Source organism: Rhinatrema bivittatum, chromosome 1 (genome assembly GCF_901001135.1).
Source record: "Rhinatrema bivittatum chromosome 1, aRhiBiv1.1, whole genome shotgun sequence".
Lineage (NCBI taxonomy): Eukaryota > Metazoa > Chordata > Amphibia > Gymnophiona > Rhinatrematidae > Rhinatrema > Rhinatrema bivittatum.
The window spans coordinates 464,099,403-464,113,563 of NC_042615.1; the positions used below are offsets into that span (position 1 = coordinate 464,099,403).

At 49.0% G+C, this 14,161-nt stretch overlaps 1 protein-coding gene across 27 annotated transcripts in view; it reads right to left on the bottom strand.

Moving 5' to 3' along the window:
- The window catches only part of ELAVL2 (ELAV like RNA binding protein 2), a 462,154-nt gene that overhangs the window by 292,827 nt on the left and 155,166 nt on the right, over positions 1-14,161 (bottom strand). The window lies entirely within an intron of this gene.

Consider the following 14,161-nt stretch of genomic DNA (forward strand, 5'->3'; position numbering starts at 1 on the left):
GCCCACAGACCTAGTCTGCAACCAGTGTTCCCACCCAGCTCTGTAAATGTGGAAGACTCCGGGATGAAGATTGCTGGTCAGACTTTTGTCCAGGACTGCAGTCCCAAGGTCCCTTTCAATTTCCAATGCTGCTCCACCATCTCATGCAACATGCGAGAACAGCAGTTCTCGCACCCCAGGTATCCAGTGGTTGTCGTTTCAAACCCCAAGCAAGGAGAAAAAAACTGTACTAGTTAAGTTCTCTTAGGAGAGAAATTAGAAAATATCTGTGAAGGGAAGGAAAAGCTTGAGATCCATTGGGGTTTATAGCATTATACCAGGGAAGTCAGTCAGCAAACTAGATTGGCCTTCCAGTCCTTACCACATTTTGTTTGCGTTTCAGGCAGACCTCAGTTGCCGTACAGGAACCAAAAGTCCACCCATGTATAGAACAAAGGCTTATAGTATGAAGATCATAATACTGCCTGTTGGCAAACAAGATTTGGGGAAATCCTGTGAAGGAGCCATCCTGGAACTTCGAGAAGGCTGGTATTAATTTTGATTAATTTTGCCAAGTGCTGTACACCACATGGTACACAGCACGTAGCAGAATCTCTGCATGCTAAATGCTGCATGGTACATTTTAGATTGTTTAAAGCCTTCTCTTGTTCTAGGTGCTTGATATATTACTTAAGAAAAGAAAACAGACTACCAGGCCGCTTAGGATAAGGCCTGCCATGGGGTGGCAGAGCTTAAGAAAAAGGGAAAAAAATTAAGGAAAGACTGAAAAAGGCTGTTAGGAAAAAACAGCTGCATCTCCAGACCGGGGGAAAAAAAAAAGTCACAGCAATAGTAGAGAAGAGCGCACAAAGTTGACATCACGACCACACGACTCGGTGGAAAAATGCTGAGGGGGATCTGCCTAAGAGGCAGGGAGAAGACTACAGCTGCATAGACTCAGAGCTTGCTGAAAGCTCTAGATTCTTTGAGCTCAAAGTTCCATGCTGGGCTCCATCGGATGTCACCCATGTGCGAGGACTGCCATCCTTGTCCTCTGAGAAGAACTGTGTCAACGTTGGTAACTTTCTAAGCTAGAGGGATGCAATGTGCCCTATCAGCTGGCATTTACAACCAAATCGTACAACATGAATCAAGTCTCAAGCTTGGACATGGCTCAATGGAATTAGCAATTCCTCTCTCTAACAATTGCTGTTCCAGGGGAGTGTCAAATGCCAGTTTACCTACACTGGTCATACTGCAGCTAACATTTTAGAGAGGGAATATAGTCTTTTTTTTTGTAAAGGGGAACTATGCTGGTAAAGGTGTAAACATGTACAATCACCCGAGAGCAAGAAAGATAAACAATGTACTGGAGAGTCTCCTCAGACCCTAGATTTTGGTTTCAAGACAACCTTTGGGCTTATGTCACTATGACCTTTGAATTATTCTATGGAAACATGTATAAAAGTTAACCGCTTCACATGCTAAACTATCCCTCACCTAGAGTGATTTTCTACTGTGCGCAACGTAAAAACAAAATATAAATACCGTACATAAATCACTTTAGGTAAGGACTAGTGTAGCGTGTGAAGCTGATATATATACACACACATGTATAAAAGCTATCGCTCTACAGATCACGAGTCTGTTCTGGTTTCCGCAGACTGCAGCGTTCCCTATTGTAAAATAGCTTCATATGGAGTATTTTGGAGCATGCCACAACCCTTTCCATGGTTCCCTCCTTACATAAGAATTATCGCCGTAGTTTGTTGCCTGTTAAGTCTTCCAAGGCTTACTACCAAACAAGCTTTCCATTTTTCTTTAAAGCCTTGCCTTTCAAGTGCCCTAATTTTCAAGATTGTGCAGCGAGTGTTAGCAAAATTGTGGCAGATTTTTCAAAATTGTGTAGCAATTATGTGGTAAATTTGCAATTTAAATACAATTTAAAGGGGTTTTTTTCTTCACACTTTATTTAAAAGTTTTCTGCCTTTTCTGTCCAACGTAATGTGGTTCCCTATTAAAGGAAGATCTTAGTGATTGGGACTGGGGAAGAAAGAGGGTAATGGATCTGATAATTGGAAGGGATCTCTCTGAAGAGAGAAAGGGGATTCCAGGGAAAGCAGAGTTGCTCAACTGTAGTGTGTTCTAGGACAGCAGGATGTTGGTCCTCACAGATAGGTGACAAATGGCATCCAGCAGGAAAAAAAAAATCAAAGTTTGTAGAACTGACTGGCACATTGAGCATACCCCTATCCACATGTCCATGTGGGGTCCCCCTTCAGTCTCGTAAACAGAATTCACGAGCAAAAAAAACAAAATAAAATGCAGGAGAACCCAACTGTGCAGGGTGGCGGGTGGGTAATCAGCAAGATTACCATCAGCAAGATGGTAATCTTGCTGATTTTGAACACACCTGTTACAGGTAAGCAACTACTTTCTCCTAGGACAAGTGGGATGGTAGTCCTCACAGATGAGTGAATACCAAGCTACAGGCTGCTCCATAACCAACCTACACCAAAAAGCAGGTGCCAACAGGCACAAAAACTGTGGTGTTGTTGGTAAGATAGGAGGCAGCCTGATCCCAAATCATGGGTCTTGGTAGGGAGAGTTGGGTTTAAGCCTGGAAGAGGTTGCAAAGGACAGATTGGCCAAAGCTACTGTCTTGTTGACCATCCTTTGTCCAAGCAGTAGTGGGCAGCGAACATGCGTAAAGAACTCCACATAATCCTGCAGATTTCGGCCACGAGAACCGCCAGCTAGCAGGCTGACACTGCCATAGCATTTCTCAGAGTAAGCCTTAACCAAACCTCCAAGCTGAAGGCCCATTTGTGCATAGCAGGAGATAGAATCCGCTAGCCAATTGGACAGTTTGCCCAGTACAACCACCCAATCTATTCTTGTCTAAAGATATGAGGAGTTGAGTGGATTGTCTGTGGCCTGCTGTGTGTTCTAAATAGAAAGCGAAGGCCCTCTTACAATCCAAGGTGTGTAGAACCTGTTTGCCCTGATGTGAATGGGGCCTCGGAAAAAAAGGAGGGTAGAACAATGGACTGATTTGAGGTGAAAATCAGTCACCACTTTAGGCACGAACTTGGGATGCGCCTGCAGGACCACCCTATCCTGAAAATTTTGTGTAAGCTGGATATTTAACCAAGGCCTGAAGCTCACTAATCCTGCGAGCCGAAGTGACCACCACCACCAGGAAAAAGGACCTTCCAAGCGAGGAACTTCAGATCGCAGGAGCACATAGGCTCGAAAGGATCTTGCATGAGCCGTGCAAACACCACATTGAGGTCCCAGGACACAATAGAAGGCCAGAGGGGGAGCTTCAGTTGAAGCAGGCCCTGCATAAAGAGCCCTATGGGCTGCACAGAGATGGGCGTGCCAGCAACACTTGATGGTAAGTGCTGACTGTGCTCAGGTGGACCCTGACTGAGGAGGTTTTCAGCCCCGCAACTTCAGAGTGGGGCAGGTGAATGGATCTAAGCCATAACCCTCGCACCAGACTGAGAACCACCTCCACTTCAGTCGATAAGACTTCCTAGTGGAAGGCTTCCTGGAAACTACCAGCACCTCAGACACATTGTCAGAGGTCCAGGGGCTTCAAGACTAAGCGCTCAACATCCAGGCTGTCAAGGTTAACACTTGGAGGTTTGGACGGCAGTCTGCCTCTATACTGCATTATCAGATCAGGCACGGGCTCTGACAGGTCTCTGAGTGGGAACCAGACCTGTCTGGGCCACGAGAGTCATGGGTCCCCAGTCTTGCTGGAGTTTCAAGAGCCTTCCTGACCAGCAGAGGAGGAAGATACGCGTACAGGAGACCTATGCACGGAGACCTATGCACCAATGCTGGGCAAAGGTGTCAGAGGCTGGAAGTCCATCCATCTTGAACAAGAGGCAATTTTCTCACCTTGCATTTGCACGGCGAGGCAAAGAGATCCACATCTGGAGTTCCCCACTGGCTGAAAATCCCAGGCTACCACTGCCGGATTCAGTGACCACTCATGTGGTTGAAACGTACAGCTCAGACAGTCCACCACCATGTTCACTGCTCTGGCTAGATACATCACTCTCAGGAACATGCCCTGCAACAGAGCCCAGGACCAAGTCTGTACCATTTCTTGACAGAGGAACGACCCCATGCCTCCCTGCTTGTTGATATACCGTATTGCCACCTGTCAGAATCAGGACTGCCTTGTGGGATAAGAGGTCTCGAAATGCCCAAAGAGCATAATGAATTGCCCAAAGCTCCAGGAAGTTTAGCTGGTATAGAGATTCCTGAACTATCCACCGATCCTGAGTGTGGAGGTCATCCACATGCACCCACCCCCCCCCCCTTCCCAACTGTGGGGGGGGAGGCATTGGTGGTAAGTAGTACTTGAGGCAGGGCAGCCTGAAAAAGGACTCCCCGTTCTAGGTTGGATAGATTCTCTCACCAGGATAGGGAGACCTGCAGAGGTGGTGTGATGGAAACACATGCCTCTAGGTCCTGAAACGCCTGCTGCCACTGCAATTGCAATGTCCATTGCATCCTGAGCATGCAGAGGTGGGCAAATGGGGTGAAATGGACAGATGCAACCATGTGGCCCAAAAGGTAAAGCAGCAGACAAGTAGAAACCTGCTTACGGCTGCACACCAACCCCACCAGCGATGACAGGGCAAGAGAGCGAATGCAGGGCAGAAATGCCTTGACCTAAATAGTGTCCAGTATGGCTCCTATGAATTCCAGATGGGGTGAGAGGCAGATGTGGGACTTGGGGTAATTGATGACAAACAGATTGCAGCACTTGGATGGTCAGACTTAAAGAGTGCAGCGCTCCCTGCTGGGAAGCACTTTTTAACCAGCCAGTCGTCCAAGGGAATATATGTACCCCCTGATGTCTGAGGTGCACCTCCACTACTGCCAGGCACTTGCAGACCCAAGGGGCTGAGGCCAGGCCAAACTGCAGTACTCGATACTGGTAATGAGCTTCTCCTACCACAAAGGAAAGTTTCTTCCCAAGCCACAAGAAGTTTGCAATGTAGGCATAGGCATCCTTCAGGTCGAGGGAGCAGTAGGATAAGGGTGCCCAGAGAGACCATTTTGAACTTTTCCCTCTGAAGGAATTTGTTCAAGGCTCAGATTGAGAATAGGGCGTAGGCCCCCAGTTCTCTTTGGTATCAAGAAATATCTTGAATGGAAACCTCAGCCCTGCTGAAGGAAGGGAACGGGTTCTACCACTCCTGCCATTAGAAGGGTGGAGAGCTCTGTCAAGTATTTCCTGTGGAGTGGACAAACCCCACGATGGACATGGGGAAGTCTGCAGGGATGTCCCTGAAATTCAGCCAATGCCCCTGGCAGATGATTGTGAGAAACCACAAGTCCAACGTAATGAGGAGCCAGCAGTGGGCAAAGCGAAGCAGCCTGCCCCCAACCAGGGGATAGGATGCCAGGGGTATGGCAAACTGACTCACTCATGCTTCCTTGCTCCCAGTCAAAACACTGTGGGTCCACTGCTGGTGGGAACCACTCCTGGAACCAGTACAGGGTGTGCAAGCCCATGAGGCCAGAGGGTAATACTTCCTTTGATAGGATTTCCTCGAGGCTCGCCACGAGGACTTCCTGATGGAGGATGGCAGATCAGAAGCGCTAGACAATAGCTGCTGAAGGGTCTTATGGTGGTCCTTCAATTGGGCTACCACATCTCTGACCTTGTCCCCAAAGAGACTCTCTCATACAAGGCAGATCAACCAGCTTCACCTGGACTTCTGGCCAGAGGTCGAGGCACAGAGCCAGGCCATCCTGGCCCACTGCAGCTACTCTCACCACTATCTCAAAAACATTGTAGGTGGATCTCAGCTCGTGTTTTCCCACTTCCAGATCCCGCTGTACTACCGCAGAGAATGCATCTTGTTGCTGTTGTGGCAGGCGTTCCGAAAGCTCCTGGACCTGTTTCCACAGGCTCTGGTTGGATTGGGTCATATATAATTGGTAGGAGGCAATGCTGGCCATGAGCATAGCACCCTGATATACCTTTCTATCTTGGCCATCCAGCACCCTGTGATCCTGGCCCAGGGGGGTGGAGGCATGGGTGCAGGAGTGCTTGGCTTTTTTTTTTTTTTTTTTATAGCAGACTCCTGGTGACAGAGATGGCACCTCAAATCCTAAAGCCTGTTGCACCAGGCAGACTGCATCTGCCTTCCTATTAACTAGAGGAACTGATACCGGATGTTCCCAAATCTTAAGAAGTTCCTTAAAGATACTGTGGATTGTGACAGCCACTATCTTCTTTGGGGCATCAATGAACTGGAAGTCTTCCAACATCTTATGTCAAGCATCCTCCTCTGTGAGGAACTGAAGTGGGATGGCTTCAGCCCTGGCCCAGAAAAAAACCCATAAAGGAAAGATCTTCCGGGGAGACCTATGCCTCTCGTGGCGAAGGGTCCGACAGGAGATCAGAGTCCCCCAAAAGAAGACTCAAGAGGTTATCTCCCCAGGACCCTCTTCCTCTCTAAGATCCCTTGGGGGCCTACATGGATGGACCCCAAGCTCCTCAGTCTGGGCACCGATGGTACAGAGGTTCCTGACGGCCCAAGAACGGGATTGAGGAACTTCAGTCATGGGATGAGCAGGCCCAACGGCACCAATGGCCACAGCAAATCTTCCTCTTTGGAGGACCCAGTAATGGAAATCACTCCAGAGGGGGGCATCGGTGGCCGCTGTGGAACAGAGGGTCCCACGGGCACCGGGTTGCATCGGAAGGACACAGAGTAGGACGTCCAGATGCTCTAGAAGGGGTACCAAAAGAAGTAACAGGCTCCTGGTACGGGGCAATTTGATACCCAGCAGGGCTCGGCGCACAGACATCTGGACCCTGCAGTCCAAATCCTCCAGGAAGTCTGGTGAAGCTAGGACTGATGGAGGAGGATGAACAAGAGACACTGAGCCTTCTCAGAGCCCCAAGGAGGCTCAGTGCCCGGCACTGAAATCTGTAGGGAATGCCTGGGACTCCCAGGTCTGCCAGAGGATGAGGCCACCACGGGGTCACTTCAGTGACGGCATGGCAGCCACCAGAACCATGCTTGCAGGCCTTTTCGCAATGCTCAGCCCGTTCTTTCCCCAGCACAAAGGAAGCTGGAGAGCGTCGACCCTGGAGAACAGCATCGGCACCGGTGATGGCCTACACTGGCTTCTCTCTTCCTGGATGAACCCACAGGGGGCGTGGATAGGGACTATGTCCAGTGGCTCCCCTGGCCCCTAAGCGTCTACGCCTCCAACAGTAGAGTGGATGGAGCAGATTTTTTGGGGCCAAAGTTTCTGCATCTTATCCAGCCAGGCATGACGGCCCTTGGGGTCATCTGATCGCACAGTTGACACCCACAGATGTCGTGTGATGCCTCCAGGATGAAGATAAAAACCTTGTGCGGATCAGTAATCGACATGGTCCGCTGGCACTGGGAGCACTGTCAAAAACCGGATGATGTCATGAAAAACAGCCAGCAAGCGGTCGATGGCCAGAGGCCACCAAGGAGCGACACCCCGGGAATAGACTGCAATGAAAGGCAAAAGTAAACCTGCCACGCCACCAGAGGGACATTGACTGGAGAAGAGGGACCAGATGCTGAAAACACTGGAAAACCAAGTAAGAAAGTAGAAGACACTATAAGAGCAGAGCTCCACTACCGCGAGGCAACACTGTGGGGGAAAAAAAAAAAAAAAGACTGAAGGAGGACCCCGCGTGGACATGCGGATAGTGGCATGCTCAGTGTGCCAGTCAAAGTTCTAGAAACTGACAAGTTTTCCATGCCTGGCTCCATCTGATGTCACCCATCTGTGAGGACCGCCATCCTGCTTGTCCTAGGAGAAATGAAGGATTCAGGGAGGGTCAAGGGATAGGGGATGGAGGATAGAGCCACAGAAGAAGAATGGAAGGAGAAGAATTCAGGGAAGACGAGTAGATGGAATACAGAGGTGGGAATAAAGGAAGTACTGGGGATGGGAATGGAAGGGGAAAGACTGAAATGAACAGAAAGAGCAAAGAGGGAGGACTGGAGACAGGGGAGAAAAGATTGGAATGGGGGTGCAGAAGGAAGCTACAAGCCCTTCCTCTTCATACACAACCCTATCCCTCTTCTCCCTCATCTCCCCTCCAAAGCGCTTTTGCTCTTCACACTCCAATACTCCCCTACCCCACACATCCTATAGCCCTCCAATCTCATTACTCCACTTGCTGAGTGATCCTCATTCTCTCCACACCCACTCCAATCTCACTATCCCCATTCCCTCCTTCACTTTCACCCTTGCGTTCTCCCGTCCCACTTTTCACTGCCCCCCCCCCTCCACTACCACTATGATTCCTCCCCCACCCTACCCTCATCTCGCTCAACTGGGTGCACTACCTCCCCCCGCCCCCCCCCCCCCAACACCTAATCCCTTCTCACCCTCGATGTCAGGAAAATAGGATAAAAAGAAGCCTTACAGCACCTCAGGCTGTGTTGTCTACTACTGCCAGGGCTTGAATATCATGCTTTAAACCTTGTGGTTTGAAACTTAATAGTCAGATCCCTGATGCTGCAAAGCCAGTCATCTTAATGTTTCCTGACATGAAGAGTGAAGGGATTTGGGAGGGGAACCAAAGGTAAGCAGTATGCCTTCCCACTATCACTTCTCTTCCAAGGGCAATGCAACACCCACTGCTTCTTCCCATAGCCCTGGTCTCCTACAGTAATTTGGCCAAAGCTAGCCAATTCTGCAGCCCTTAGTGCAGCATTGCAGGAAACTGGGGACTCAGCTTACAGATATTACAAATTTTGTGCAACACCTAACCAATGAAAACAGGCAATTATTTTCTCAAACCCAGAACTTCAAAACGAGTATGTGAAGGCCACAGCTTGTAGCTTGGAATTTAGAGGCATCCAATGTACTGATAACCCTGCTAAAATAAAGCAGAGTTGCTTACCTGTAACTCGTGTTCTCCAAGTTCAGCAGGATGTTAGCCCTCACACCTGGGTGACAGATGGAGCCCCGATGCATAAAACTTGTCAAAGTTTCTAAAACTGACTAACGAGCATACCCAAAATGCCCTATACTACCCACCCACGCGGGGTCCACCTCCAGTCTTATAACAATTATAATTAAATGAAAATAGAAACCCAACTCCACAGGGTGGCAGGCAGGTTTCATGAGGACTAACACCCTGCTGTCTTCTGAGAACACCTGATACAGGTAAACAACTTTCTCTGAGGAGAAGCAGGATAGTAGTCCTCACACATGGGTGAATACCTAGCTACAGGCTGCCACAAAACACAAAAAGGGAACAGGCACAACACCAGTGCTGTTAACAGAGAGGGAGACAGCCTGAACCTGAACTGGCCCTAGGTTGGGAGAGTTGGTTCTACACCTCAAACAGGTTCCGAAGGACAGCATGGCAGAACCTGTTGCATTGGCCATCCTTATCCAGACAGCAATGAGATGTGAATGTGCGGTGAGAATTCCATGTTGCAGTCTTGCAGATCTCCTCGGGAACTGCCCGCAAGTGGGGCCACAATGCTGTCATGAGCCTTAACATGACCAAGATGCAGTCCCTGCCAGGGCATAACAGGAGATGCAATCTGCTAGCCAACTGAATAGTATTTGTTTGGCAGCAGCCTTGCCCAACCTATTCTTGTCAAAAGAAACAAAAAGTGGGATGGACTGTATGGGCTTCTCTCTGCTCCAGATAGGTTAAGGCTCACTTGCAGCCAAAATTGTACAGTGCTCGTTCACCTTTTGTGTGAATGGGCCCTGGGAAAGAATATTGGCAGGGTGACTGACTGGTTAAGATTGAAATCAGTCACCACCTTAGGTAGGAACTTAGGGTGCATACGCAAGACCACCCTATCATGATAAAACTTAGTGTTAAGGTGGATAAGTTACTAAGGCCTGGAGCTCACTGACCCTGTGCACTGAAGTAACCACCAAAAATATAACCTTCCATGTCAGGTAATTCAGGTCATAGGTATGAAGCAGCTCAAAAGGAGCTTTCATCAGCTAAGCTAATATCACACTGAGATCCCACGTCACAGTGGGAAACCTTAGGGGGAGGCTTCAACTGAAGCAGGCCTTGAATGAAATGTACAAGCTGAATAGAGATGGGCATGCCACCTAAATTATGGTATTCGTCAATTGCACTAAGAAACTAATGAGATTAGTGTCTAAACCAGCTTCCAACAAGTATAGAAGGTAATCAAGTAGTTTGTGTGGGGCAGGTGAACAGATCTAGGGCCTTCTGCTCACACGGAAAACATCCTCTTCAGTCCATAGGACTTTAATGGAAGGCTTTCTGGAAGTTACCAGGACCAGAGACATCCTCTGAAAAGATCAAGCGGCTGCAGGATTAATCTCTCAACATTCAGGCTGTGAGCAACAATGCTTGGAGTTGGGATGCCAAAGCATGTCTTGATCTTCTGTAATGAGATCCAGAGAAGTCCCCACACTGATTGGTATCTGGATAGACAGAGTGGAAACAATAAGTGTCTTGGCCAATGAGGCGCTATGAGAATCAAAGTCCCTGTGTCCCCTCATGAAGCTTCAAGACACTGCCACTAAGGGAATCTGAGGATATGCATACAGAAGATCCTTGCCCCAATGATGGGCAAGGGCAGAGGCTGGTTTGCATTCTGACCTGTACAGGGAGCAGAACCAAGGCACCTTCCTATTGCAAGGCAATGCGTATAGATCTACAGCAAGGTTTCCCCAAAGACAGAATATCTGGTTTGCTATCCTCTAGTACAGGGACCATTTGTGGAGTCTGAAGGTTTGACTCAGCCTGTCCCTACCACGTTCTCAGCCCTGGCCAGGTATATGGCCCTGAGCACCATCCCATGGAGACAAGGCCCATGACCAGATATGGACTGCTTACTGGCAGATGGTACGACCCATACCTCCCTACTTGTTGACATACCATATGGCTACTTGGTTGTCTGTGTGGATCAGGACAACTATGTTGGATGGCCAATCTCTGAAAGCCCATAGCGCATGCCTTATTGCCCAAAGCTCCAGGAAGTTGATTTGAAGAGAGCCATTCCTGGGCAGACCAGAGACCCTGGATACAGAGCCCATCTACAAGAGCTCCCCACCCCAGGTGGATGCATCTGTGGCTAGGGCAATTTGGATATGGGGACTTCAAAACCAGATCCCCCATTGTAGATCTGAAAGTACCTGCCACCCTCACGAGTCTCAGAGGGACTGGGAGACATACAATCCTGGAAGCTGAGTGGCCTGGCACCACTGACCTCAGGGTCCATTGGGCTGTGAAGATGTGTAAGTGCGCCATGGAGTGACCTGGATGGTTGCAGCCATATGGCCCAACAACTTCAACAAGTATAAAGCTGATACCTGCTGGATCTGTTCGATATCTGCTGCGATGTCAAGGTGATGGCCCTCCGGCAAGGCAGGAAGGCCCTGGCCTGAGCCGTGTCTAGCAGGGCTCCTTTGAAGCCCAATTGAAGTGATGGACTGAGATGGGACTTTGGGTAGTTGAGAACAAACCCTAGTGACTCCAACACCCAGATGGTCAAGTACATGGGACTTGGTGGCCCCTGCCTGAGATGTGTTCTTGACCAGTCACTTGTCCAGATATGGAAAAACGTGCACCCCCCAGCCTGCGGAGATGTGCCACCCCATTGCTAAGCATTTTGTGAAGACCCATGGGGCTGACGTGAGCCCAAACAGCAACACCATGTACTGGAAGTGCCGTTTTCCCACAACAAATTGGAGTTACTTCTTGCGAGCAAGAAGGGAGCATAGCCAGTCCCTTTTTTGCAAGAGGGGAATCATGTGCCCAGGGAAATCACATGCCCAGTCAAATCTGGCAGCCTTCTGGACTAGGTAGACCCTGTCTGCCTTCTTATTGACAGGAGGCACTGTGAGGGGGGTCCCATATCCTCAGCAGCCCCTCCCTTAAGGATCTTATGTATCAGACCATCACAGTCTTAGGAGGCCCCACGAACTGGAGGATCTCAAGCATTTTTTGCCTGGCATCATCCTCTATCAACAACTGAAATGGGATGGATTCTACCATCACCCTCACAAAACCTGCAAGTGATTCCTCAGGAAGAGACTTCCTTTGCTCCTCTGGAGAAGGATCTGACGGGAGACCCTAGGAGCCTTCAGAGGAGAACTCCAAAGCCTCATCCCCCCAGGGAACATAGGGTTCCTCTCCCTTGCTATGGGTCCCTAGGTACTCAGCCTACATCCAGTAAGGCACCAGTAAAACTGGACAGGGGGTGGGGGCAGCAAGTCTTGGAATCTCCACTGGCCTTAGTGGCGCTTCCTCTTCGGAGGACCTAGCAACCACCATATCAGTAGGGGGGAGGCCTTGGTGCTCTGCTGGGCACCAATGCTGTCCCAGGAACAGAAACCAGCTGGGTCAGTAATGCAATGATGTGCACACAGCTTTTCTAGAAGCGGTACAAGGACGGGTAGTACCAGGTCTGGTGTACAGGACTGAAACCCTGCAGCACCTGGTTCATCACTAGCTGGACTCTACACTCCAGCTCAAACATTGTTGATGCCAAGACCAACTGGGAGGAAGGAGGGGTAGCCATATCTTCCTCAGACCCTTGAGTTGGATCGGTCACTGGCATCAGGACTGAGGGAGACTGGTCCCTGGCATTGGAGGATTGGCACTACGCCAAGGAGGTCACTTCAGGGAAATTGCAGCAGAAGCTGGTGCATTGACTGGGACCAATGCTTCTTCGGCTTCCCTCAATGCTTGGTCAAGTCCTTCCAATGCTTGGAGATTGAGGATGGTTGGTCTCCGGCACCAACAGAACAGACAATCCTGTGGATGTTGATGGCTTGGTGACCGTCAGTGCAGCTCCTTGGTCTGATGCCACCAATGCTGATGGCTCGGACTTTGACCTGAAGAGTTGCTCCATCCTAATGAGTCAAAGTCTATGTCCCTTCAATATCATTTGGGCACATAAGAGGCAACTGCAGATATATGATGCCCCTAGGCAAAAGGACACATCTGGTGTGTATCCGTAATGGACAGTCCTCAGAAACCAGGTGCATCGTTGAAAACCAGAAGTGGCCATGAAGGACAAAAGGGACACTAATAGACGATGGCAATGGGGAGTTTTATAGGCAGCTGGTACCAATGTACCACTGCCATGGGGGAAGTCTACCTTGAAAAGAAACCCAAGTTTCCAAAAATCCTGACTAGAAGACACTATGGAAAGGCACAGAGGAACCCAGCAACGGAACGAGAAAAAAACCCCGTGAATAACGGAAAAAAAACAGTTTTCCACAAGGCCAAAACACAAAGGTTAGCTCACTCACAGTAATGCTTACCAGCTCCATGGAAAGAGGCTGCAAGGGACCCCCATGTGGATGTGTGGTATAGGGAATGCTGGGCATGCTCAGTGATACATAAGTTTTCTGCATCAGGGCTCCATCTGATGTCACCCATGTGTGAGGACCAACATCCTGATTGTCCTTGGAGAACCCTCTGAACTGAAATATTTGCCTAGAAGAAAGTTTTATATGTCCTCCTAGGCTCTTACTCACTACAACTCACTTCAACATCAGCAAGAGAAAGCACTGTGCTAAACTCCCAGTAACATTTCCCAATGAAGTGTTCTTCAGCCAATTTACCACCTTTAGGAAGGGGCATTTACAACAAGATAGTACTTCCTAACATCCCCCTTTTATGTGATTACACAATAAGTGGAGCTAAGGCAAATAAATAAAAGTCAGAAAAATGACCATTTGAATCATCCTTATCCTTCACTCTGGAATTTGTGTAACTTCCAAAAATAAAGTCACAATACAATGGTGCTATATACTGGAACGGTGCCAGATTAGAGGGAAGATTTAAAAAGGGGCTCTAACAAGAAGATATCTGCAGGCCATGCGACTCATGTCGCAAGGTAAATAAACCCATCATTTCTACCATTCAATCTGCACTACCTTCCCTCTCTTCAACCTTACTCTGGTCTCTTTCCTTTGTCATCAATTCCTACCAGGCATGCACACCACTATCCCCCATCGCACCAGACATGCATTTAGCCTTCCGCCGGACCTCCAACATGTCAGAGCCGGCCACCTCGTGCGATTCAGAACGGGTGATTCTAAGACTAGTTTCCCCTGTGCTCCAAAATCAAGCATAAACGGTCCCAGGACCTCTCTTTCACCTTATACTGTAAAAGAGCTTTGG